General features: G+C 36.2%; 1 protein-coding gene across 5 annotated transcripts in view; it reads right to left on the reverse strand.

The window, feature by feature from the left end:
• Flrt2 (fibronectin leucine rich transmembrane protein 2) overlaps nucleotides 1–27,038 on the reverse strand; it is a 107,366-nt gene that overhangs the window by 27,197 nt on the left and 53,131 nt on the right. The gene's annotated exons all lie outside the window — the stretch shown is intronic.

A 27,038-nucleotide genomic window follows, 5' to 3' on the forward strand; every position in this document is an offset into this window, starting at 1 on the left:
TCTTTTCTTCCTCACTTCTTGCCCTGTTCTCTTTTGTCTTCCTCCAAATAGCTTATACTTGAGTAACCAAGGAGACTGACCAAACTCCAGTACATGACACATTTCCACTTATGCCCTCCTTTGGGACCCAAGGTACAGATGAGATCTTCTATTCTGATCCCTTTAAGAGTTGCCAAGCTCAGGAATGAGAATAAGTTGTTTTTCAACACTGCCACCTTCCTGTTTGTGAATGTTTTCTTGCTTTTATAGAAGGACTTTTAGCAAATTTTGAAATGATAGAAGACACAATTAAGGGAGTTAAGGCAATCCATAGATAGCAATCATGTCTCTTTGCTCCAGAATGTGTTCCATCTGTTTTTAGATTAGAGAGGTAAAGAAATTAATTGAAAGGTGCCAGATTTGATTTCCCTACAAAATAAGCTAACATGACAGGACATGATGAATCACAAGTCTCTTAATTCTCACCCATGCACAGAGATTGGAGCAACGTCTACTTAAAAGCTCAGAGAGTATATTGAAACTGTTCCCTTAGCTATTTTTAGAAATATAATTAAAAAAGAAAAGAAACACTGTAAGTGTTATTTAAGTGTCAAGGATACTATAAATTTGCTCTGTAATTTAAAAGGTTTTAACTGAACTAAAAAATTTCTCTGATGACCAGAAATAGTAAAAATACTTTTTAATCCGCAGAAATCCTTTAAGGAGTGTGTGGGGAGATTGTCTCTTTCCAAGCAAAACCAGATATGTGAGATGCTTTATTACAATTCAAGTAATTAAATCCTTACAACTAGGGTTTTGCCACTGAAAGGAGTCATTCCCTCTAAAAAAAATGTCTCTATATGCTTAAATGATAATTCATACAACTAAGGGTATTATGGCAGTGTAGAAAAAATGAATCTAACCCAATGTGCTTGATGTTACCCTTAGCTCAGGTTTCAATGCATCTTCATATTTCCTACTGCCTTGCTACTTGCCTTTGGTCCAGTCACATGAACCTGACTTCAGAAATGTAGAGAAATATGAAATCTCAGTATCAGAGTGTGCATATTAGCAAGAACCTTGGCTGGGCACATTAAAGTTGGAGAAATGTTGCCCTAAACACAGTGATGCCTTAATTAATCATTCATGTTTCAATTTATAAAATGTAAAATAAATGCAACAGCATGTCAGATGGCTCTTCGAGAAGAGTAAAGAAAGACATGCTTGTCCTTTTTTGTCCTCAAGAAATAACCTTAAATTACATTTTTCACATAAATTGCATCTTCTAGGTGGTACCAAGTATTGACTATAAATGTCACTTGTCCACAGCAGAAAATGTTGATCTCAATGAGAGGTAATTATAAGGTAATTAAGAACATTTTCTCTAGAGCTAGGGTTGTAGCTCAAGTGGTAGCATGGTTGTCTAGCCTGTTAGCAAAAGTGAGGCCCTGAGTTCAATCCCTAATACTATCAACCCCTCTAAATAATACATTCTTCAGAAGAGGTGAGAAAGTAACATAAAGAATAAAATAGGATGATTTGAGTATAGGATTCCACTCAATTCTTCAAATAATGATAAAAGCACACAATGAATAGAATTTCCTAGGTGAGAAAAGTCCCTGTTATAGATAGGTTCTCTAAGTTCCTATGTAAAAGGACACATGCTTTTAAGTCTTTGTCTCCTTATATAAAAAATGAGTATCCTAATAGTCAACGAACAGCACTGCTGAGATTAAATAATATTTGTGAAAAGTATATATAGTTCCTTAGCATAACAAGAATATAATAAATATAAGACATTATTCTGTATAATTATTACTGTCAATGATATCCAAAAAAGTAAACTCAAATATGTAGAATAGAATAACATCACCTATGATCTGCTAAGTTCTGTGCATCTTCACCTACAAGATTGAGAGTCTCTCAGTCTCGATACTGGTAATGTTTTGGGTTAGGTAATTCGTTATGAGGCTGCAGTATGCATACATAGATGTCTTCAGACATTATTGCCATATATATTTCTTGAGGATGATAAAATCGTCCCACTGAGAACCACTGACCTATGTCAATGTACAAGTGCAATACCATTACTAATTTGCTAGAGGAAATTAAATTTTTGATGAACATGATCTAAAAATGTTCCATGTCATGTATAACAAGAAAGTTTGAAGATGTAATATGCTTTTCATTCACTTATTCAATCAATATTTATTGGGCACTAGAATGAAGACACTAGTGTGTACAGAGCCTATGTGACTTTTGGCTTCATAAGGTTTAAAGTTTGGTGAGGGGAGAGAAATGACTAAACTTGGGATTAGGACACTAGGAAAAAGGAATAAATTTAGAGCACCAGGTAGTTAGGTAGTGTGGAAAGAGCTCTAACCTAATCTACGATGTATCAGGAAAAACAAAAATACTCTAGAGGAAGGACTGTCTACTAAAGATCTGAAGGATAGAAAGCCTCAAGCCCCCTGGTTCATTTAAGGATTTTGCATGTGGATCCAAGCTGCTTGAAATTTGAATCAAGAGATGGAACCAGGTGAGCTCAGAGAAGGAATAAAACTTCCACTGTGCAGAGCACTCTCTTCTAACTCTTTGTTGTGCTTCTAGAAAATAATAACTAAACCCATGTTTCAAAATCACTAGGTACTTCATTTACACTTCATAAATGAGTTAGAAATACTAAGAGAAAACTCTCTTTCCAATTTGTTTGAATACTGAATTGAATATGTTTTCTCCTTTATGAAACCAGAGATTGTGAAGAACAATTACCAGGTTAAAACAGAAAGTTTTACTTAAAGACAGGTAACGTAGTTTTAAAAGCGTGAGTGTAAGTCAGCATTTAATAAATGCTCTTTGCGGACAATGAGAACCTGGCCTTGCCAGTCTCATATATATGACAGAAACCGTTATTCCAAGCTACTTTGCATTAATTTAACTCTTTTCAGAAGAACTGAGACGCAAAGCACATAAATCATGTAAAAGCTTACTGCAAAATGTTTGTCTTAATACTACCTAAGAATTTTTTTCTTAATTTATTCCAGAAGCTTGTATTCCAGGAGTGCTTAATAAACTCAGACTATAAAAAGCATAGTACAGAAAATAAGAACTGTCAATAAGCACTGCCAATAGCATAACATAACGACACCAGGACAAACCTAATAAAATTGTAATGGTTTAAGCATTGGCTGGATTGTGACACGACAGCATGGTGCACAAAGTGATATGAATGAGAAAGCTAACTGAACAAGGATTCTCCTAGAAAACTATACTAGGGTCATGTATGACTGAGTTTCTGCAGTGAAGCAATTTGTCTTAAATCAGACCTTTGAAGTTACCAAATCCAAATCCATAAACCCAGCTATGTTATGAATGTCTCTGTTGTAAGCTGGAAATGCATATTTCTACATTCCTTTGGACAGGTTATAAATACTGTTTATATAACAATCAGACAGTTCTATAGTTAGCTGGTCAAGATGGAGAGTTTAGCAAAGGCATTTGAGGAACAGAACAATAGCCACCCTCTAACTTGGAACCTTTTTCCGTCTCATTCACTGGGCCAAGCCTCTTCAAATTTCTTATTAGATGAATATTTTTCATTGCCAATGCAAAGAGAGAGAATGAAGGGGAGCAGGAAAGAAGAAAAGAAAGAGGGAAGGAAAAGAAGGGAATACTTTATTTAAACAGTGAACAATTTCCTGGCTCCAGTCAATCTAGAATTGAAAACATTTAATTTTTTTTTTTAAAGCTAATGTGGCAAAGCACAAAATACTCCGACACAGTTGAAGGGTTGTTCTCACACTGTTTCCATTTGGTTCAATAGTAGAGACAAGTTTAGACAAAACAATCAAATGCATATGTTATAAAATCAAATGCATACATTTTGGGGACACATTCACTACTGTCACACACCATGCTCAATCTATTAGGGCGCTACCATGGATTGTTCCACGATCCCTTTAAATTGTGAGGCTGCATGATAATGGTTTCTTTTGATACCAACCACCCTTCCACATGTAGGATTGATCCAGAAGTTGAAATGCTCAGTTGTCTTGATGCCCTGAAAAAAATTTCTGATAGCCACTGGCTGGGTAGTTGGTTTCCAGTCATGAATAAATATAGTAAAGCAAATTTCAGAGGGAAAAATGTGAATTAAGAGAGTTATAAGAGAAAATAAAAATATATGGTCCATTAAAAAATGAACCTCTTATAGCTCATATCTATAAACTTTTCCATCTATTTCAAAGGTAGGTAGGTCAATTCATTCATAACATTAATTCATTTGCTTAAACAAATATCAAATATCTGATTTCTTAGATTCTTCACTTTGAGAAAGATTTTTTTCCCCATCATTTTGGTACAGTAATTTCACGACCCTGAGACTCATCAAAAATACTATGGAAAAGTGATATAAAGTGCAAGTTTCTGGGTCTCACCCTTACACATTCTGGTTTAATAGGTCTGCTAAGTAAGAAGGCTGACCATGTGCATTTTGCCAACTTTCCCAAGGTGAGTTCAATGATTAACCACTTTAGGGTTTATCTACCTAGCCACAGCCTTTCAGGGTAATCCATATGACTAGTCCTTCTCTTTTTTGCATCAAATAATCATGTGGGAATTGGTTTCATGGAAAAAACAGAGAGTTTTAGAGTCAATCAGAATTTAGCTTTGATCTTAGCTCATCCACTCACTAATAGCGGGACGATGGTGCCTATTTCCACTTCTCTGAACATACTTTCTTCACCTCAAAGAGGTAATGGTCAGCCGTGGTTACAGAATGTTGGGAAAATTAAATGTGAGCATGAAAAATGACTAAGAGTACCAATTAAGCACAAAGTAAACTAGTTTAAGAGAAGTAAAGAAGGTGTGGTGAGCAACAGATGTGTTACGGGGACAGGAGACCTGAGCAGCAATTCCACTTGCCAGTTGTATTAACTTGGCACAAGACTCCACCTCTCTGTACTCAGATAATTCATGTAAAATGGAGAAAATAAAAGTATTAATTTTTTACAATTACCTAATGTGGAAAATACAAACTCACCATGTTGTTGATTCCTATTATTCTCCTTAAAAACCAACAACAAAACCTCCTGCACCAAAGAGCATTAGCTCCTAATTTGGTAGAGTTGCGTTTGTTGAATCTACTCAATTTTATTTTCCCTTTTCATTCACTGAGCACAACTTTCCTTTGATGATACATACATACCTTCCCTTATCCACCATCTCTAAAACTATATGGCCATATTTATTAAGTCAATCAGTAAATAAGAGAAGATTGGATCTGAACCCAGTTATGGGCTTCCGAGTCCTGTTCCTTGTCCTATCTCCCTGTGTGCTCCACACAAGGCAGATGCTGGTCTTTTTTTTTTTTTTTTTTTGGTTATTTCCCCAGAGCTTATAGCATCACATGGCAGGCATTCAAGAACTGTTTGTAGAATAAATGAACGAATCAAAGAATGACCTTCAGATGATTACTTTGTTTGAAGAGGCAGTCTGTAAAATGCTTCAACATCTTCAACCCAAGGTCCCATAAGAAATCACAGAGATAATATTTCAGAACAGCATTCAGAGGTTTTAAGGTACCTAAACTTATGTGGGAAGATTGATGGATAGACAGAGAAATGGCTGAATAGTCCCTGAACATAAAGAAGCTAGATAACCTTAGGAAGAGGCATAGGACGTGCAACTAGAAAATCACTGCAGTTACCACTGCACTATATTTGCTTTTCAAAATACCATTAAATTCTAAAAATGTCAGTCTGAACCATAATTACACACCAGATTTGATGAGAAGTACAGCGATACCTAAGATTTCAGTTCTATGTTGGTTGTGAGCTAAAATCAGGGTAATCTTTGTGATCTACCCCAAAATACATGTATTTCTGCTCTCACAATATCAATAGGTTCTATACATTTACATAAATTCACTGTGACAGTTCAACTAAGCTTTAATTGCATACCATTTTACCATTCCATATTGTTAGATTCAATTCAAAATAGGCCAGTATTTTTGAGAGCTATAAAAAAAGCTTATGAAAAAATAAACTGAATCCAAAAATATAAACATGGCCTACTTCTCCACCAATATATTGCACCACATATGTAATACACATAACAAAACAGAGAATCTTATGTATTCTTCACAAGGAGAATATAGATTCCAGTTGGCAATATTGATTACTCATGTGAAATGAAATTACATAGTATATATTTCCAGGTGAGGTATCTGCCTTTGAGTCTAAAAAAATGTAAAATTCATTGCTTATGCCTATTTCAGTATCATAGGCATGGCTCTGAATGTAAATGGTATAAAATTTCCTCCCTGAATAAATAGGCTTTTACAGTGCACCTTCTCATCTACAGAACACCTGTCATGCTGAGGCGTCAGGCTATCTTCATGAGACTATTTCTGGATTTGAGAAATGAGAGAAGAAAGAAACAGAAGAAAGATTATTATTTCTTTTCCTTGACTGTCTCATTCTCTCAAGGACATTTTCCCCCCTGAACATGACAAGATATGGGTTAAGATCAAATCATTTCCAAAGCTTAAAATAAAACCCCAAATGAGCTGCATCAGAATTACATCCAGTACAGCTACACAATGCACAGAAGGAACTATTAAAAACAAAACAGAAAAATTCACAACAGATCTTTGAGAGCTGCTTTCAAAATCTATACCGGTGGCCTTTTCATTTGAATAAATTCTGAGATATGTTCCCAAAACACAGAGGAATTCAGACACAGAAGCAGATCCTTTTATAGATTTGTACACAGTCAGTGCTGCTTTTGTTTATGGACACTGCACCTTTCAAACTCTAACCCAAATGCAAAACACCCATATATACTTAAGTATATACGGCCAATCAATTTGAGCCATTTAATTATTTGTTTAGAAAAAGAGAGAAGGGGAAAAAACTTCTCCCCTCCCCCCCAAAAAAAGAAAGAAAACAATATGATGACTTTTTTGTTGTTTTAAGGAAAGTCAGATATATTCTGACAGCCCATGTCCCCAGATCCATGTGTATACAACTGCCACCAGGGGGAGGCAACACCACTAAAAGGTGGTTCCAAAAACACACATGCATACCCGCACTAACAATATTCAAATGAAAAGTTAGCTTTGATCCATTTTTCATCTTTTTTTAAACCATTTGAAGTTTTAGCAGAATAAGGTTGCAATTTTTTCATTGCTAAGTAAAAATAAAACTCAAGCAGAGAGTAGTGGGAAATCTGGGGTAGTAAACTAGATCTAAACACAGAGAGTGATGCAGAGATCATCCTATGCTTGAATGAGACTGGGTTATTCATTGCTTCCAGACACTTAGAAGTCTGGCAAAATTGCATGCTCTGGTCTTAAAAAGTTGTGGAAGTAGGCTGAGATATGGTGGTCATGGAAAGAATGTCCTTCCTTCTTTCCTTCCTTCCTTCCTTCCCCTTCCTTTCTTCTTTCCTTCCTTCCTTCTCCTTCCTTCCTTCCTTCTTTCTTTCCTTCCTCCCTCCCTCCCTCTTCCCTCTCTCCCTCCCTTCCTCCCACATCTTCCTACTCCTTCTTTCTCTCTCTGCTGGGTATTGAACCCACAGCCTTGTACATGCTAAGCAATGGCTTTTCCAATTGGCCTGTGCCCCAACCCTTGTATTTCTACTTTCTTTCGGAAACAAGATATTATTACTACTTTGTCCAGTCTGGCCTTAAACTTGTGATCTTCCTGCCTCTGTTTCCTGAGTACCTAGGAATACGGTGTATTCCTTCTTTTTTGGGGGTTGGTGGTGCCGAGGGGTTAAACTCAGGTCCTTGTGCTTGCTAAGTAGGCATTCTGCCACCTGAGCCATGCCCCCAGCCCTTTTTGCTTTTAGTTATTTTGGATATAGGGTTTCAGAGTTTTTATCTGGGTCAATCTGGGCCACAATCTTCCTATTTGTGCTTCCAGCATAGCTAGGATGACAGGTGCACACCACCATCTCCAGCTATTGATTGAGGCTTTTTGTCTGGGTTAGCCTCAAACTGTAATACTCCCTATCTCTTCTTCCCAAGTAACTGGGATTATACATAAAAGCCACCAAGCTAGTCTAAAGCTAGTATTTCTTCATCAGTTTTGAGTGGCTACTGTGTGATGGAACTGTGAGCAAGAGAGATGATGTCCCTAGCATCAAGAGGGAGATATGTTTAGAACGCAAGAAAGTAAAAATCAAATAAAAGCTACAAACTTGAGACTCAAAAATCTTACAAATCATAAGTGACAACATGAAGGGATGATGAAGAATAACTGGAGAGAAGTGTGGAAGTCAGTTTAAATATGGCGACTATGAAAACCATCTTGGAGAATAAGATCTCCAGTACACAGAGCATGAGCAGTTGTTAAAAGAGAGATATGCATCTTTGAGAAAGGGCAGTATGTGAGATGAGACAGCCTAGTATTATTATCCTGGCCTATGTAAGAATAGGCATAATGGTGAAGGAAGGAAGAGCTTGGTATCTTTTAGGAATTGAAAAAACAACGTGCCTGGAAAGGCACAGAAAGGCCTACTGGATTTGGACATACAAACCTTTCTTGAAAACCATGTGGATTTTATTTCCAGGGCAATGGAAAGCCCATAGCTGAATGGACTTGACGGGAGGGGACAAGAGAAGGCAAAGATCAAAAAGACAAGACCTGGAACTATGCAACAAAGAGGTGAAAGAAGTTCTTACAGAAAGGATGAAGTAGAAAAAGGAAAATTTACAGTGAGAAAGACCCTGAAGAGGAAATGTAACTCCAAACTTCTGTCAGCGTTCTCTCTTCTATGTCCTGTTTCAGAGTCTCCTGAACTCTCCACAGATTCCTTTCAGCTGCCTCAAATTCTCTTTTGAACTAGATGAGGTATAAATAATAAATAAATGAAGGAAACACAGCTTTGAGTAAACAAGGTCTTTGATGACAAAGTGAGGTACCCATGCTGGGTAAAGGCAGCCATGTAATTAATTAGAAGGGTCTTCCCCTTTCTACCATAAACACTGAAGCCTGCCACCCTGCTCAGCACAATGACCCTCCACTGGGGAAGGAACAGGCCACTTGCTGTTTCCTAGTAAGTAAATTGCTTCCTAACTATAAATTATTCTATGTGGTGAAGAAATTCTCTGACTTACTTCCTTCTTCTGAAGCTCTGTGTACAGCCCAGCAAGCAACCACAGATCATTTGAAAAAGTAGCTTTTATTGACCATAGTGATAAAAAAAAAAAGTTCTTAGTACAGTCCAGACTTGTTTCCTAAAGGCTGCCTGATTTATGTCTTTTGTGAAAAACTGGGTTGTCTCACCTTAGGAGGGGTACAGGACTTCTATCCCAGATCACTGCAGATGAGGGTCGCACTCAAGGATAGAGAAGTCTACTCATGCTCTCCTTCTATCTGAAATCTGCTCATGTGCTTCAAGAACCAAATCCCCTCATAAATATTTAGTTAAACTTTGGGAGAAGTTTTTGGGGGTCTAGCAGACACTGTAGGTATATAGGGTCAGGCATAATGAAGTAAATTCCCAGTGAAAAAGTCACTTCTATTAACTTAACCGTAACCTTTGGATGTGCTAAGCTCCGCCCCTGGTGTTTTCTCTTCAACTATCATGACCATTCTTCAGGGAATTCAGAGTATGAAAATAATCTCAAAACTAATGAAAGTTTCTGAAGAATCTGAAACTGACTAAAATATCAGCCTTAGAGCTGCAACCAACACCACATTCATCAGGGATAGGACAGCCCAGAGACAAGGAGGGGTGGCCAACCAAAGTCTATACTGCCCCTTCTAGACATTCTACCATTTCCTGCCTCAATGCTTTAAAATTGCCAGGTTGGGCCTTTCCTCTATGTCTGACCTTCTGACCTAGGCTTGCTCCAGTGAGGGGAGTAGAATTCAGAGCTGGGGAGTAGGTACAAAGCCCACTGGAGGAAGGAAGATGCTTGTGGCCACTCCTTCCTGCATTGCCATTTTTCCAAGCAGAACAGCTAGAGTTTGAAGATTCTAAAATCAAACCTGCTTGGTCTTCTAACACATTCTGAGAGTAGAAAAGATGCATACATTTTAAAACAATTTTAGTATGACTTATAACTCTTAAATAATTACACCTACAGCAGATCTCTCTACATACATCTCCTTCCTCAGAACCCTGCAAATGTTTCAGGAAAGCCTACTGACTGTGGTGACTCTCCACATGATGAGGGGACCAGACTACCTAAAGAAAACATTTGTGTATAGTTATTGAATAAATAGAAACATCACTGAGGAATTTTGCCTCCTAATCATACCCTCAGGATGGCAGAAGCACAAAAACTTTAGAAACATCATTATGACTGCAAGAATTTACAATTCCATAAACATATCAAAATTAAACAAAATCCATCTATCCATTCACTCATGCAATAATCACTTGTCAAATAACCAGTATATGACAGGAAGTACTGAAATGTGTCTCCCACCCCCAAACTCATTTGTTGAAGTACACATTTCTAGTACAGTACCTTAACTTGAGATTTTGTTTGTAGACAGTCTTTAAGGGGTAATTGAATTAGGCTGAGGTCATTATGTCAGATCCTATATGACTGATGTCCTTGTATAAGGAAATCAGGACACAGGTATGCACAAGAAAAAGACTGTATGAAGAAATAGGGGAAGAAAAACATTCATGTGCAATCTAGTGAAAGATGTCTCAGAAGAAACCAATCCTGCCAACACGTTCACTTTGTGTGGTCTCCAGCAGTGTGAATAAATGAATTTCTGTTGTCCAGGTCACCAGCCTGTGGTACTTTGCTATGGCAGTCTGAGTTAACTAATACAGGGATGAACCTGACTTCACAATACAGTAGAAGTATGAGAAATACATCCCCCATAACAAAGGCATGGCAAGAACCATCATAACAAAAGTTGGTTGAGAAGCAGCCCACTGATATCCAACTCTCATAAGATTTGTAAAGCAGACCTTTTTGTGAACTAAAGGAAAATCTTCCTTCACTTTGAATCTAACTTCAGCTTTAAGACCTCTCTAAGCATATTTCTTATTCTCAGATCCAAAAACTTTCTTTTTTTTTATTCATTTATTCACATGTGCATACACTGTTTGGGTCATTTCTCCACCCTGCCCAGCTTCTCTACCCTCTTCCCCCTTCCCCCCTCAGTTCCAGGAAGGTCCTGTTCTGCTTTTATCACTAATTTTGTTGAAGAGAAGACATAAGCATAGTAAGGAAGACAAAGCGTTTTTGCTAGTTGAGTTAAGGATAGCTATACAGAGAGATTCCTAACATTGCTTTTGAGTACCCATGTGTTACGATCCATGTTGATTCAACTCTAACTATGGGAGATACAGGAATAGGTAGAAAACCCAAAACATGAAAGTGTTTGATATCCCCACTCCAGAGGAACAAATACAGAAACCTAAAAGCGACAGAGGTCATCATGAAAAGGGGATCACGAACCAGTGTAAAACTTTCTTTTTGTAGTTGCTGTGGTCTCACCCTTACCAATTCCAAGAATTTATCCATCCCCTATTTTTCAGGTCAGTGAACAGTGACTTCATATCTTCAATGACAATCCATTAACAGAAATGAAAAGTACTGCTAAGTGGTCACTAAGGTAAGTAATATTGGCTAACTCTCATTGCTTGCTCAGACCCTAAAAATCATTGATGTGCTTCAGTTCTTTACTGTACCCTATGCATCAACAGCTCCTAAATGGAAATGTCTACCTCAGGAGGGAAGCAAACCAGGGTTGGGGTGGGGAAAGGACTCCCAAGTGAACACTTGCTCCCACATAATAAAAATACTACCCCACTCTAGTATGGTACTCTAATACTTGGGTTATGAAGAGCATGATCTCCTGAAATGTAGCAGATCTTGCACTCTCAAAGAAGGTGATATGGGCTCCAAGGAAAGAAGAGAAAACACTTGGGAAATTATGGTGCTGCTTGTGTTCCTACTTTGTACATAAATATGTGCGGAAAAAAATACATCAGTCATCTTGGGGAGCAGTAATGACAATTCCATAGATTATCAAACATGGAATTAAGAAAAACAGTAGCTAAGGTATATGAAAGGCATCATACCATGTGTCTCAGATTTGTCAACTCATTTAATTCTTTTGGCAACCCTATGAGGTAAGTTACTATTTTGCCATTTTATTGACATAGAAACTAAGGTAGCAAGTGTTCAAGTAACTTTTATAAAGTTACACAGTTCAGAATTGGGTATCTGTAGCAGAAAGTTTCATGTTCATATTTCACTTAATCAATGCACCACCAACAATCCCCTTGCCCTCAGTGAAATATGCTGACCAGGACATATGGTATGAGTGGCTACCAAGGTATTGTTTCTAGTAGCTCCACATACACTCTTGACTATTGGGACTATGCTCAGCAAACCATACATTGCCATTTATACTATTTTATTATAATCATGCAATTTAAAAAAAAATTTGGTGAAGAAATACATTAGGGGTACAAATGGGAGTTAGTGACTCATGAATGAAAATCTAACTGAATAATTTAGAAAAACCTATTAATGGTAAGCCAGTTAAAATTGCTGGCAAATTGGGGGATTGAGGAAGATAGGGCAGAATCTTCAAGATATTTCATTGTAATATAAGAAAGAAAAACCCTATGTTCCCAAAGACTTCTTTCTTTGGCCAAACAAAGTAATTATAGGCTGTAGGGTGTGGATTTTAACTGAATCAGATGAACAGACTTGAGATGACAGTAACAGAAAATATGAAAAAGTTCAGATAAAGACTTTCATACCCAGTCACATCTGAGAACCTGAATTATTTATCAGGTTCGCTGCAGTTAGGCCCCAAAAGGGCTATGAATTCTTAGTGGCATCTACTCTATGACCTGTAATCATTCAAAGCTCAGAATGTAAGAGTCACATTGGCACTGACAGCATTGACAGCCATACTCAGCTGGGAGGTACACTTGGTTGTCTTCCCATTTTTCCCCTCTTAAGCTCCCCTCATTCCAGTCCTGTGAACACACAACCAGTGGGAAAGACTATTTTTCCCTCATTTTCTAAGCCCTCTTTGAAGGTATTCCTTTAGCACTGCTCTGAACTGAAGCTATTTTAGAGAAATTTAGTTTATCTGTATCCTTTTATTGCTACTGCCATTAGTCCAATTTTAAAACAGTGAAAACAACAACCAAAGAAAAAATTCTTCTGAGTTTTAAAAACAATCCTTGGGCTTATCTATCTTCTTTCTGATTCTTTTTTTCTTTCTTGCTAGAGTTTTCCAACTATTTCTGAATTTATTCATCTATATCAATTTGCAAAAACAAATGATGCCGACAGTAAACATTTATCCTTAATTATGACTTACTGTTCATAATAATGTCTAAGACAAGACGTAGGTAACGTTTTAAGAGGTAAAAATAAGTCAAAGATATGTTCTTGAAAAATTTCAAGAGCTCTTAAAAAATTTAGTCTAGATAGGTAAATAAAATTTGCATATTAGAGAAGATTACCAGTCAACATGTACACATGTGGAAAGCACAGGACATAAGACATAAGTAAAGGAAGATCTGAGGTAAGAGTTTTGAAATCATGATTTTATTCCTGAAACATGTCATTCAACATTCACAGGCCCTTTGTCACTTCTCAGTGTGAAAGTACATGGACTCAACTATATCTGAGCTTCTTTCCAATTTTCAAATACTTGATAACTTTCCACCAGATCCATCTCAACCCACACAGCAAAATAGGAGGGGGTGGGAGAAGGAGGGAGAAATGACCCAAACATTGTATGCACATATGAATAAAAGAAAAAAATAATAAATAAATAAATAAATAAAATAACACTCTAATTTGTACTTATACAAAAAAAAAGATCATGTTTCTTGAAGTTCTTCAGTTCATTAAAATGATGAAGAAATGATGAAGAAAGAAACACATGTAGGGTTTCATAAAACCAATACATTTTAACATAGCCAAAATGGCTCTATGGAGACATAAGGAAAAGTTATCTTTTCTTACTAGAAATATTTACAATTTTTAAACTCGTACCTTCTCTCTGTTCTTAAACTAAGTCTTAATTATCTGCCAAGACAAAAAAAAAAAAAATGAGCAAGTCACATTTACCTCCTCTCAGAAGTTGCTTATCTGTCCTTATCTTTTCTTCATCAGAAAGCTTCAGTCAGCGATGAGCATCTTTTTATGATGGTTTTGAGGTTATTAGTTATTCAGTCAATCCCATTATTCTAGAAAGCATTATGACACAACTCTCTTCTTAAATTAATTTTTCCCTTAATAATCAATATCCAGAACCTCCATTTTCCTCTTCCCTATAGACACAAATGTTCTTTGTCAATGACTTCAGCGAAACACCTGCATCAATTACTAGAGTGAGCTCATACGAAGCAGAGAGGCTGCACTAAGTTCCTTTGGGATATTCAGAAATAAATCAGTTCAATCCTTATCCTAATTCTTCTATTTGGGAGAGAGGAAAACAGGATGATGGATCAATGAATAACTGAAGGCAAAAGGTCATAAATGCGATAAACAGAGGTATCAACAAATTTATATCCAGTGACAAAACAGAGAAGTGCTATTTGATTGGGATGTCTGAAAGACTTGGAGAAAAATGTTGAATTGGAGAAAAGCTCCATTTTCCCTTTTCACACTCCCCAGTGAGTTGTAAGGAAGAAAATAATCCCCAAACACCCTTTCCCAACAAAACAACCCAGAGATGTCATTCATCTGGGGTTATGGTAGATTTCTCCAAAATATGTGTTCCAAATGGTTATTAGGTTCATTTTAAATAGAAGTGAAGGGTCTCCATGTAGAATCCACATGCATGAAAGGATACACCATCCATTTGTGACATTCTAAGCAACTTTTTTTCTAATAAGTTGCCTCATCTATTTAGTTAACAAGGCAATAGGTACAGTTGCTAAAGTAAAATTGCACCCTTTTTGTTTCACTCCTTATAATAATTAGAACTTTCCCAAATCATTAATTATCTGTACTGAGGATAAGGCTCCATTAAGAGCCTTTGAAAACTCTAACTTGGCTTTGAACAAACCCCATCAATAACAAAGAGAGCGCCAAATGTAATCAATTCTGATTTCCCCAAGTTGTTCTCTAAGCTACACAACGCTGCAATGAAATCTAAAGTGCTGTCTACTCTTCCAATGGAGAATCAGGGCAGAGAGAAGAGTCAGTCATATACCGGGAATTCTTCTGCCATGATAACTTCCATTGCAGCAAAGACTATTATAAGGTTGTATTAGAAATAGTTACTCTGAGAAATTGGGATAAATGTGTCATCTGAAAAAACAGCTTTGTCAGGAAAGAGAAAACAAAATAATTATATAGTTTTGTGCAAAGTACACATGTACTTATAATACATTCACAGTGTGTGTATATACATATATAAATATATATATATGTAAATATGCTTTTTGGCACAATACATCTAAACAGCCACTCAACTATCCTTTATTATAAATATTTAATGGTGAAAGAATTTTGTTCACATATTTAGATATAGTTAAAAACCAAGTATATGTATAAATAGAGAAGCATTGTTCATTGTAAACAATGAAACATTCGAACATCCAGAAATTACCATTTTCAGAACCTAATATTCAGAACACTCCATGGTAACCTCAAAGATAGATCCTCCATTTCTGAGTACTATATGAAGATACCAGGAAATCCTTTTGCTAGCAGTCTTTCTTAGCTATCTACATCTCTGTGCCTTCACCAATAACAATAATTATTAAAGAGCTAATATTTGCATAGAATTTATCATTTACAAAATATTTTCTGATACATCTCATTGGACTCACACATCTCTCTGGGGCAAATGTTGTATTTGGTTCTACTTTATAAATGTCAAAGCTGAGATTCAGGGAGTACCAGGGAATTGTTCAAACTCATCTAGACAGCAGGTAGGGAAGCTGGGATTTGAGTGCCAGTGTTTAGTGTTGTACTCTTTCATTTAGGTTGGGAAGATCTTCAGGGTTTTCTCCCCAAGCCATTAATCTATTTCTACTTGTCATTCAGCAGCTGCTGGGGGCAGCCTGCCGTCTTCCATTGTATTCATAGGCCTGTGGTTTCCCCAGCGGAATGGTGGTGTTGGGCACAATAGTCTGGCTGCACATCTGAACCTATTTATGAGGATTGTGCTGTGTCACTTAAAGTTCAGTTGAGCCTGCAATGCTTACACACTGGCTCAACAGTGGTCTGAGTCAAGCCATACAAGTTCGCCCTGGCCCTGACCGCCCAAAGCCAGTGAGTCTGTCCCATAGTGTGCTTTCCTTCAATGTCACTCTAAACCTCCTTTAATACTTGTGCTTCCATCTCTGCAACACCACTGCCTTCTTGTGACTTAGCCACTTCCTGTTATTAGCTGAGCCTTCTCTTTCGGAGGGTAACCTTGTGTCCCACATCCAACTCGCCTCCCCCTCCTGCTTACTGTAGGACACAGCTTGCATTTGTTTGTTTGATTCCATGACTCACCAATATTTTTTAAACACAAAATTGAGAGTAATATCTGTCTTTCTGACTTGATAAAAGGTTAAATTAGTCACCCAAGAAACATCCACAAAGTACTCTGACTGGATAAGAAGACACCCCAAGAAGCATGAATCTTAAATCAAAGATGTGACCTCAGATTAGCTCTTCTGTGATGATAAAGATATAGCTGGTCTTCACTATTCCAAAAACTCTTTCCCAGCACTGGAAGTTCACCAAGCTCCCACTCCTCTGTTATCTTTATTTTCATGAAAATTATAGTGAATAATTATAGTATTTCAATTTTTATTCTCTGGCTCCATACAATGCACTTTATACTATGCTGAAATTATTGACTAAGAAGCCCACAATTGGATTTCACAACACCAAATCTCATTGTCTCTTTCAGTCCTCCTTCACTTTGACGTCTCTGCACAGTCTGCTATTCCTGACCATAATTTCTTTTCTTAGACTCTTCCTTCCATCAATTTATCTGATGTTCTTTCAGATTATTGTTCTTACCTTTCTAACCATACCTGTCTGTTTCTTAAGCTCTAAATGTACACAGTTCTCATCTGCACCTTTTCTTCAATACATGAGTAAATGTTATCTCTTATAAAACTGAATCCCAAATACTTAGCCAAATTACATTGGATCAGAAATGAAGCCCTCTATGTATGAAGTCATGGGCACTAAGAGTCATGTATCCATCTGGAATTTCAAATTTCTCAGGTACTTCTGGTTTCTCCGTTTTGACCAATGACATTGAAAAAGACAATTTTCTGCATCTGTTTCCAGTATCTAGTATCATTCATGCACTGAGACCAAAACTTCTTGAAAATCTGGGGGAGTTTAGAATTCCTATATAATGCCTTTAGTTAAGAAACTTGCTTACTTCCAGGATAAATGAAAAGTAGTCAGACAGACTTGCAGGTACAAACACTTCCTCTGTTATTAATGAGCTGTGCACAAATACTCAGCAAATCATTAAACTTTGCTAATGCAAAATTTCCTTTTAACATGGTTGTGAAAATCAAATGAAGCCACTTATGTAAAAGGTTTACTTAGTAAATGGCCTGAATGAAGTAAGTGCTCAATAAAAGGTGATCATTATTTTCATTACTAGACATAGGCTATGTCTCTATGAAGTGATTGGTTTAACAGTTTTGAGTGAAACAAGCGAAGTAAAATAGTCCTAAGTGTAAGCAAGCCATTAAAGATAGGTCAACTCTGAGGACATCAACTCAACTGAGTTTCCAACCACAGACAATTATGTGTGTGACTATAAATAAGCCAGTTTGCCTGGTGTAAAAAAGTTCCACCAGAATATATCTCTATGTAGCTCCATTCAGCTGTAATATCTATCAGTACATAATTTTAAGCCATACATTACTGCATAATTCACCAATGCCTTTGGATTTCTGCAGAAATAGAAATAAAAAATGCAGTGTCTCAATTTGCAGACGAGATTTCTCCTAAGTTTTTTTAAAAAAAAACCAAAATAATAAGTATCTTAAAGTCAATTAAGAAACAATCTGAGCATCAGTAGCTACTACAAAAATGTCACCTGACTGTCTCAATGACTTTACCTTACAGGGCTTGGGGGATGTCACAGGGTCACCCTGGCAGGAAAAATGATGGCCATGACTAAGATGGCTTAATGTGTACAGGCTCATTTCAGCTAACCACATACTTCTCTTGATTAATAAGAGAATAGGTATTAAGTAATATATGAGTGTATTTATATAAATATAGTTTATGCTTAGATATTTAGTATTTCTCTTCATCTTTCTTTCATGCTGACATATTCTCTCTCATTTTCCAGGTCCTTGAACTTTGTTTTCCTTATATTGTAATTGACTCTGACAAGCTAAATTTTACTAGAAACATTGATATTAAGTGCAAAAGCACTGAAGTAGTCATCCCTTCGAAGCACACCTTTATGTCATGTTTTATTTGATCCAAATTTGGATAGCAAATTCTGGTTTTCCTCATTATTTTTTATAGAGACACAAACATAATAAAAGATTAGCTAAAATAATAAGAAAGAAATCATTTCTGCCTTCCAAATACCCTGATTTCACCTTGACTTTCACTATCATGAAACTCTATCGTTTTTAAATATTTACTTCCTTTCTAAGAATCAAATTTTTAAAGCCATATGCTATCTCCCAGCTCTGCATTCCCATTACCATTTAAAATCTGCTTGAAATCAATTGAAAGTCAACAAATCTTATAGCAAGGCATAGCTAGCATGTTCTGATCTGTGCAGTTGCACAGAAAAATCCGGATTCTACTGGGTACCGTAATGACAGACAGGAAGCACGTAAATTGTGAGAATGTTAACAAAAATGTCTCTAGAGCAATGATGACTGTCGCTAAATTAAAATTACTAGTCTGAAATGCTTTTATCTACTTACAAACTGAATAAATAAAGAAAATAAATTCTCCCATTAAAATATTTACTCCACATTAAAAAAAAAAAAGTCACTTCAAAACCAGCCCATCTTGTGCGAGTTTATCTCAGTTTGGCCCATGATTCCAAAAGGTCTAGAATATGATGAATAGTGAACAAAAAAGAACAAAAGTACATGAAAACCATGTGTCCAACGGTGTTAATGTTTATAGAAATGATGGATTCATTGTAAGTTTCTTATGAAGATGAGGGCTGATGTGTATTTCACTGACCACACCTAAATCCCTGAGGACACTTTCTATGTCTGCTACCAGATCTGAAAAAGATGATAACCAGTGAAAACAAACAGGGGAGATAGGTCAGAGGAGCCTGTTTCCTGGCCCCTGAGTGAGATGCGGCCTCCTTGTCTTGTGCAGGGAGACACTGTTTGTTTTTTGTCCACAAGTATTTTAAAAGCCTCTTCCTGAACAGTCAGAATATGAACTGTAATTTCTGAGAGGTGCAGCCACAAGCTTTCCAAATATAAAAGAAAATGATCCCAATACCAACAGCAGAAATCTCAGATCTGCAAACCTTCCCCAGGGCACATGTAGGGCTGAGGTCCAATGAACAGACCAAAGAACAGGATCGCCTCTTGCCAGTCAACTGAACCACCCCAAATCTTTATGGAAACAGGAAAATATATAATATGCAGATGAAGATAAGAAAACCTAGAACATGAGAAATGGCCTTAGTTTTCCCACTGGGTCTGTTTCTTGATATTGAGAATTTATTCCCTTATAGAAGTAGCTGTGACTTTACTTCCAGGCCCTTCTGTATTAAGACTTCAAAGAAAAATTTTAATATTAATCCTATTGATGCACTTTGAACATGGTAGGCACTTATACCCTGGATAAAGCAAGACATTAATTCCTGAGCTCTTTTCATACAGACTTCAAAAGGTGCTTTCTTTCATATCTTTGAAAGGAATCCATGATTTCTTATGGCTATGTGCATATACAAATAAATAAACAAGCAAGCAGATATACATTTGAAATATATGCACAGTAACTAGTGAGTACCTTCTCAATGTCAGATACCTTGTCAGGCAATTTTTTATATTTAATACTAATCCTAAGAAAATTCTTGTAGGTCATTATTACTAACCCATTTTTCAGATTTTTTTTAAACCAAAGTTTAGGAAAATAAAATCATTTACTAAACATCACACAAATGATTGTAAGCATTGTCATTTCCTGGAAGTGAACAAATCTCTAAACCCAAGATCTTTCTAATATATAACACCCATCTCCATTAGTTAATTACTATAGATGTGCATGGAACTATTAGGAAAACTTTAGTTCCTAACAGGATAATGGGAAAATTAATGAGAATAAAAAGGACTTAGATTCAAAAGTATAAAAATCTAATTGTGTATGTGTATCAACTGAAAAAGAGTGAGAAGGAGACAACTCCAAGTGCTTTGCTTTTGCTCAGAGCTGGGGTTGGGGGGGAGGAAAAAGTTCTCAAATGTTTTCTAAGAAATGGCTGAAGGAAGGACTTAAGGTGTATAGTAAAGGGCTGAATGGTGCCAGGTTTTAATAGCCATGGTCAAGCTAAGCCTAATGTGTGACATTTGAGCTGAAAATTTCATACAAAAGGGAGCTGGGCACACAGATACCTGAAGTAACCTGTATCATGAAGCTCGGTTCACTAGTACAAAACCACAGGAAAGACACACATGCAACACAGCACAAATCTCCAGACTTTAGCAATCAAGGCCTATGTTTCTCCTCCCTTCGCTGTGGGCAAACTTGAAATACAGGTAGGAAGTGGGCAGGACCCTTGTTCCCTGCTATTCACCCCATCACATTATGACCTGCATTTCCAATCTTCTGTTCAAAAGCTCCTTTCTATCCAGACCTTTAACTTTCCTAAGGATAAAAGTTCTGCCTCCTAACGCACAGAGGGGTGCCTGTGGAATTTCTTCTAATACTACCCTTTGTAGGCCCACCTTGAGTGACTTGATTTGTTCCATCTCACTTCTTCCTTCTACAGATACCCTTCCAGGCCTAGTCTGCTTATAAATTACCTCCTCCAATCTACACAATTTGCTTTTAATGCATTCTTACGTACAGAAAAGTCCCAGGAAGTCCAAAGGAAGGAAGCCATGCTGATGGTCGCAAGTGGGGGAGAGGGCATGCTAGTTCAAGGCAAGGTATCCAGGCCCATGTGCCTCCAACCAGAGTACATGGCAGCAGAGAGTTCCTCCCATCCAGCCTCGTGTCATGCACTCAGTCATAGGAAGACACTCATTTTGGTCTTGTCTAGAAAGGACCAGTTTTTGTCTTATCATTGTTGAATTATTTAGGCCTACCAACTTCCATTTGAGTCTTCTATAGAAACTGAATTGAGATGTTGAAGTCCAGAGATAGCTCATCAAAATGTCCAGAAAAGCACAATCTGAATGGACATAAAAACCTCATTGCTATTGAAAATATAAATTTCATCTTAGGTATAAAAGTTAATTGTGTTCACTTACTGACCTCAGAAATTTCCTTACTTGATTTGTTTACTATTGTTTAAGTAGTAATATTTAAATATTAGATGCATAGGATATGTTTGTTAATAAATGATATCATTTTTAATAAATGTGAAAAAAATTATTAACAAATACTTGGATATAAATATTTAAAATAATCAGACAAGTGATATATAAGAGATGACTAGTAATTTAAAAAATACAATTTTTTAAAAATCAGATGCTAAGTAATTCTAATACTCAGAACCAGTTGTAAAACTGCTCCAAGAAAAGGAAAAATATACTCAGATAACTGTGACACACTTAACCAATGCTAAACAAGCAAAAGAAATAGTTAAAGGTTGGTAATGATGTAGTCATCCACAAGCTATAAAATGTTATTCGTTGGTTCCCAGATAGAGTATAAATACCCAACAATACCTCTTGGTCCTTTTCCTCAGAAAGTACATGAAATATTTAAAGTCCTACTGGCACTTACTGATTTAGGCTCAACAAATTTTCAATCTTATCAAACCAATAGGGTTTCAATTGTATTTAAAGAAGAGCCATATGAAAAGCATGACAAGTGTTAAATTAACCTTACAACCATGTAGCCAGGAGAGTAGTCTGAAAAAAAGCCCAAACATTACATGCAAAAGGTAGTGGTTAGCTTCCTGTAGTTCCAAAAGCAATGGGGTACACACGAAATGTAGAAAAACTAAAATTTTTAGGAAAAGTATAAAAATGCATTGATTAAACATTAAAGCCATTTGTGCTCAAATATGAATAGCCTAGGAATATTACATAGACATCCAGTCAATATTTTTTCTCTTTAAAAACCTTCATGTTCTTAAAGAAACTTAGCTCAGTAGTAGTTATTTAGCCTAAGAAGAAAAGGAAATGTTACTCAAATCCAAATGTGAATTTTGATTTAATCTATAGTAGATGAAGATATATATTTATATTTCCTATACATTTATTGATTTGATATCATGTAAAATATGTAGGTTATTTGGAAATACTATGGAATGCCTACAAAGAAAATCCTATAGTAACAGAACAGACAAGGTGGTACATTTTCCACTTGAGAATTCCCCAGAATAGGTAGAGAATTCATGGGGCTCCTGTTTTTGTTGGAGCAGAAGGCAATTCTTGTAACTTTTTTGTGCATTCCAGATACTATTTGTTCTTAGAATTGATGCATTTTATTACTAAACAGAGAGTTCTATAATCTACCTGCCTAATAAAAAAAAGAGACAATAGAAATATCTATTTATGGTATGTTTCACAATTTGCAGCCCAATTGTTCCCAGACCGGGAGAAAACCCAGAAGAAATGCAGTTACTAGAATTCAATGAGCCAAAAAGGAGGAACTATGTCCTTTCTTCTCTAGAGTCACTCTCTTCCTTTTCCAGTTTCTCTTTTATTATCACAAAACATATTAATGAGCGTTAAGAAATTTTGAAAACTACCTTTATCCTATCACTTGTTTCTTATAAGAATCTTGTAATTTTTATCCCTTCAAGTTACAATCATTTTAATGACCAATTTCAAGAAGTATACAATTAACTACTATGTAAAGAAAAATTTAATTTGACACTTGTCACATCAGGTTTAATTTACTTTATTATTTTCAATCAGTGGAGTGTGTTATTCATCTATTGTCTATTGACTGTTACATGTGTTTGTAACAATAAGATAAATGTAAACTAAATTATATAGCATTCTTTGTTAAGTATAATATCCCTTTATCTTCACATCCATAAGAGTCAGGGTTTAGCTCATGAAATATTTATTAAGCAATAAAAATGCTATATATTCACCAGACAAAACTCCATTTATAAATTAACTAGCTATATACACTTGTCACTCAATAAATCAAAAGTAATTAAGAAGAAACCTTTAGTTTCCTATAACACTAAATATATGAAATTTTGTTTTATTTTCAGTTAATTTTATGTACTAATTGGCAAAATCATTTGATGGTTATTTTGCAGGCTTGGAGTCAATCTAGGAACTGTTAACCTGCATTATCATCCAAATGGATCATAAGAACCTGCTATGCCAAAGGCAGGGCTCTGGTCTGTGCCTTCCTGTGTATCTTCAGATCTTCAGAAGACAAACTTTTCTTCATGGTATTCTCTCTCTAATCTGGAGAATGTATTCCCATAGGACAATGTCCTTAAAACATACCTGCTCTGAAAAAGTGCAAGATGTGTCCTTAACTTCTGTGAAATGAATGGATGTCATCACTATCAAGTCATTGTACTCATTCAGTTTTTCTACAATGTGTTTTGTGTTTTGTGTTTACCCAGTCCTCAAGGACTTCAAGGTCTGAGAAAGTGATTACTGCTGAGAAAACAGAAACCAACATGAGGCTGACTTGGAAAGGGATTTTGGTACTACTTCTTGGCTTTCTTCTTATAATATTTTAAATGTTGATGATTGATGAATGGATTATTTCATCTCAAAAATCAATTCCAATGAGCAATGCTTTCTTTCTCACAAACTGTATTTAATTTCCAATGAATTGGATGACTTAAAATTCTTTTCACAGTACCTTTCATTAACATCACTCCACCCTCAAAGTCAAAAATAGGAAGTGTTACAAGAGAAGGATGGTTCCCATCTCCTTAATATGTGTATGAAGACAGAACATTGAAATCAGCCTAAACCATTTTAAGTAGGGGACTGAGGAAGAATGATGCTGGGTGTGGATCAAACTAGGTATATTATAAGTACATGCGGAAATATCACAGTGTAACCCCCTGTACAACTGTCATATGTTAATAAAGATGTTTTAAAAAAGAAACTTACTGTTCACATTATTTTGGTAAGGAACATTCATTAACATCTAATCTAAAGAGGATTTGGGGAAAAAAACGTGTGAGATATGGTTATTTCTCAAAAGCAAGTAACTCCACGGGCTTTCATTCTGATGCTCAAAACTAAGATCTTTTGGCCCTGGTATCCTTTAAAAAAAAAAAAAGGAAAAATGAAGAAACAAATGATTCAGTGACTTGCTCAAGGCCCCTTAGCAATCCAGAGGAAACAGTGACTATAAGTGTGACTCAGTGGACCTATGACTACCATATGTCACCCAGCACATACTCAGCTAGACAATAGAGGTGAATAATTTAAGAATGCATCCAATATGCCTCTTCATGTGATTGTGTGTAACTGCCATGGCTTTCATGATATGCAGACCTCTGCACTATTTTTATATGAATACACCCACAAAGAGCAAGGGAAAGTGTTTATCCACAGTTAACCTATCACCAAGATGAACAAACAGACATTTATGACTCACTTTTTTAGGGCTAAAACTTCATTAGAAGAAAATAAGAATTGGAAAAGAACTGTGAGCTATCACTAAAATATAGGTTAAACAGGGAGGCAATATATAGCACAAGAGTGAACAGGAAGGAAGTTGGTCTAGAACATTCCCAGGCTTGGCCATGTCACTAGAACATTGATTCTCAATGGGAATAGTTTTACCTCTCTGACTCCACCTCAGAGAACTCAGGCCATGACAGAAACATTTCTGATAGTCATGACCTGAAGTATGACTGGTGCCTCCCCTGGGGGCCTGCTAAGTCTCCTACAGTACCCAGCACAGCATCCCATAACAAAGGCTTCAAAGGGTAATAGAGGTGCACTTAAGGAACACTGAATAGTGATGGGATCTTAACCTAGTTATTGAATTTCTTAAAGCCCAGTGTTCTCATCTGTATAATACTGCTAACACAGCAGTTTCTACACTGAAGTTTGGTTGAGAGCACTGTAAGAAATAATTCAAGCACAGCACTTCATCCAGTTACTGGAAGGCTTCCTGAACTGGAAGTATTGTTATTTTTTAGTGATAATAATAACACTTGTATGTCGTTGGCTTAACATCACAAGAAGAGAAAAAAATAAAAAAAAAAAATCTAAGAGGCCGCAAAAGTAAGCTCTCATTTTAAGTTTCTAATAGTATAAAGAAAATAAAATTAAGTACTTAAATAGTCATACTTGATAAATTTGAGAATATCATTTTATTAATTTTTTTCTTTTTTATTGTTGTGCTAGATAGAGGTACACTGTGATATATTTCTTATAATATATCAAATATTTCATACTTGAATTCACCCCCTCCATCATTATCCTTTATCCCCTCCCCACCATTCCTGGAATAGTTTCAACAGGAATTTAAGAATGTCTTAATAGAACTTCATCACTACCAAGAAGAATGTTAAAATAAAAAGACCCCAGAATATTTCCTCATTATTTACAAAGCCACAATTCAGGTTATCTTACTAAAGGGGCAATTAAGAAACACAGCATTGTGGCTAGAGTTTTAAGAAAGAGAAATTCATGCTTGAAAAGGATGTTAAAATAATTAACCTATTAGTATCATCAATGAAATATGAGCTCTTACTCCAAAGTTGAGTTTTTATTTAGAGTTTTAAGGGTTTTTGATTTGGTTCCTTTGAACTGTCTACTGTGACCACATCTAATGAGACAATTTGCATTTGCCTGCTGAACTTGTGGTGAGGTTTAAGTAACAATAACATTCTATTGCAAACAAAAAAAAAAAAAAGAAGAAGAAGAAGAAAGAAAGAAAGAAAAAAAAAACAAGATAAAAGAAAGAAAATTTCCCTTTAATCTGTTGAAATAAGTTGGCACTTGAAGAGCAAGTTCTTATTTAAATGACCTAAAATCCAGTATGTTTTTCTGCTTTAGGTGGTGAAGAGAGCCAGAAACCACAAGATTATACATCAAATGTACAAACAAAACAAATCAGGAAGATCTTGGACACAAAGAGTTCTTCTTCAGGAATTTTTTGGAATGACTGGCACATTGGTATCTGTTGTCAGTGCCAATTAGAATAACCAAGATGATCTCTGTTTTTTTGTTGTTAGCAGTTTGTGTTTTCATTCCTCAGCCAGTTACAAGCCAGATGACAAGCATTTCAAGACTAAAATCTACTTGTGCCCACTTCCCAAAATGGTGAAAGAAGTGTGTGTGTGTGTGTGTTTGTGTTTGGTCAGATCAGTTTGGAAGCAAAGTAAAATTGAGCTTCCTCCTTTAATGGTAAAAGCAATAACAACAACCTTTCTATGAAATACAGGCAAGGACCAAATACCAAGCTACATATTGTTTATATAGTGTAGACTTCCCTATACCCAAACTGAAAATTACTTTGCTCGATAAAGGAAAACCAAATAAAATATAACATAAGTAAACCTCATATTTTTAATATTCATATACTTGCTGGATTACTTTTTTCCCACTGAAGAGCCTGAAAACCAGCTTATCTTGTGCGTCAACCTTTTGGATGTGAACATCCCTCCAGTTACTGTGAAAAATCTCAGGGCCTCATTGTACTAATAATGAGATCATTACCAAGTTGATTCCATGCCCACCATTTTCAGGAGAATTTGCCCACCTTGTGCTAAAACTTCAGTTGCTAAAGCAAGCCTCTTCCTCCATCACACCCCAAATAAAGGTAAACAAAGAGATGCTTTCATTTTTCCTTTTTTATCTATTTAATTTTTTTTTTGGCAGTATTGGGAGTTGAACTCACAGCCTTGCACTTGCTAGGAAGGCACTCCAGCAATTGAGCCTCACCTCCAGTGTTTTTGCTTTGCTTGTTTTTAAGGTAGCGTCTGGTGTTTATGCATGTGCTGGCCTGACCAGTG

Source organism: Castor canadensis, chromosome 3, assembly GCF_047511655.1.
Source record: "Castor canadensis chromosome 3, mCasCan1.hap1v2, whole genome shotgun sequence".
NCBI lineage: Eukaryota > Metazoa > Chordata > Mammalia > Rodentia > Castoridae > Castor > Castor canadensis.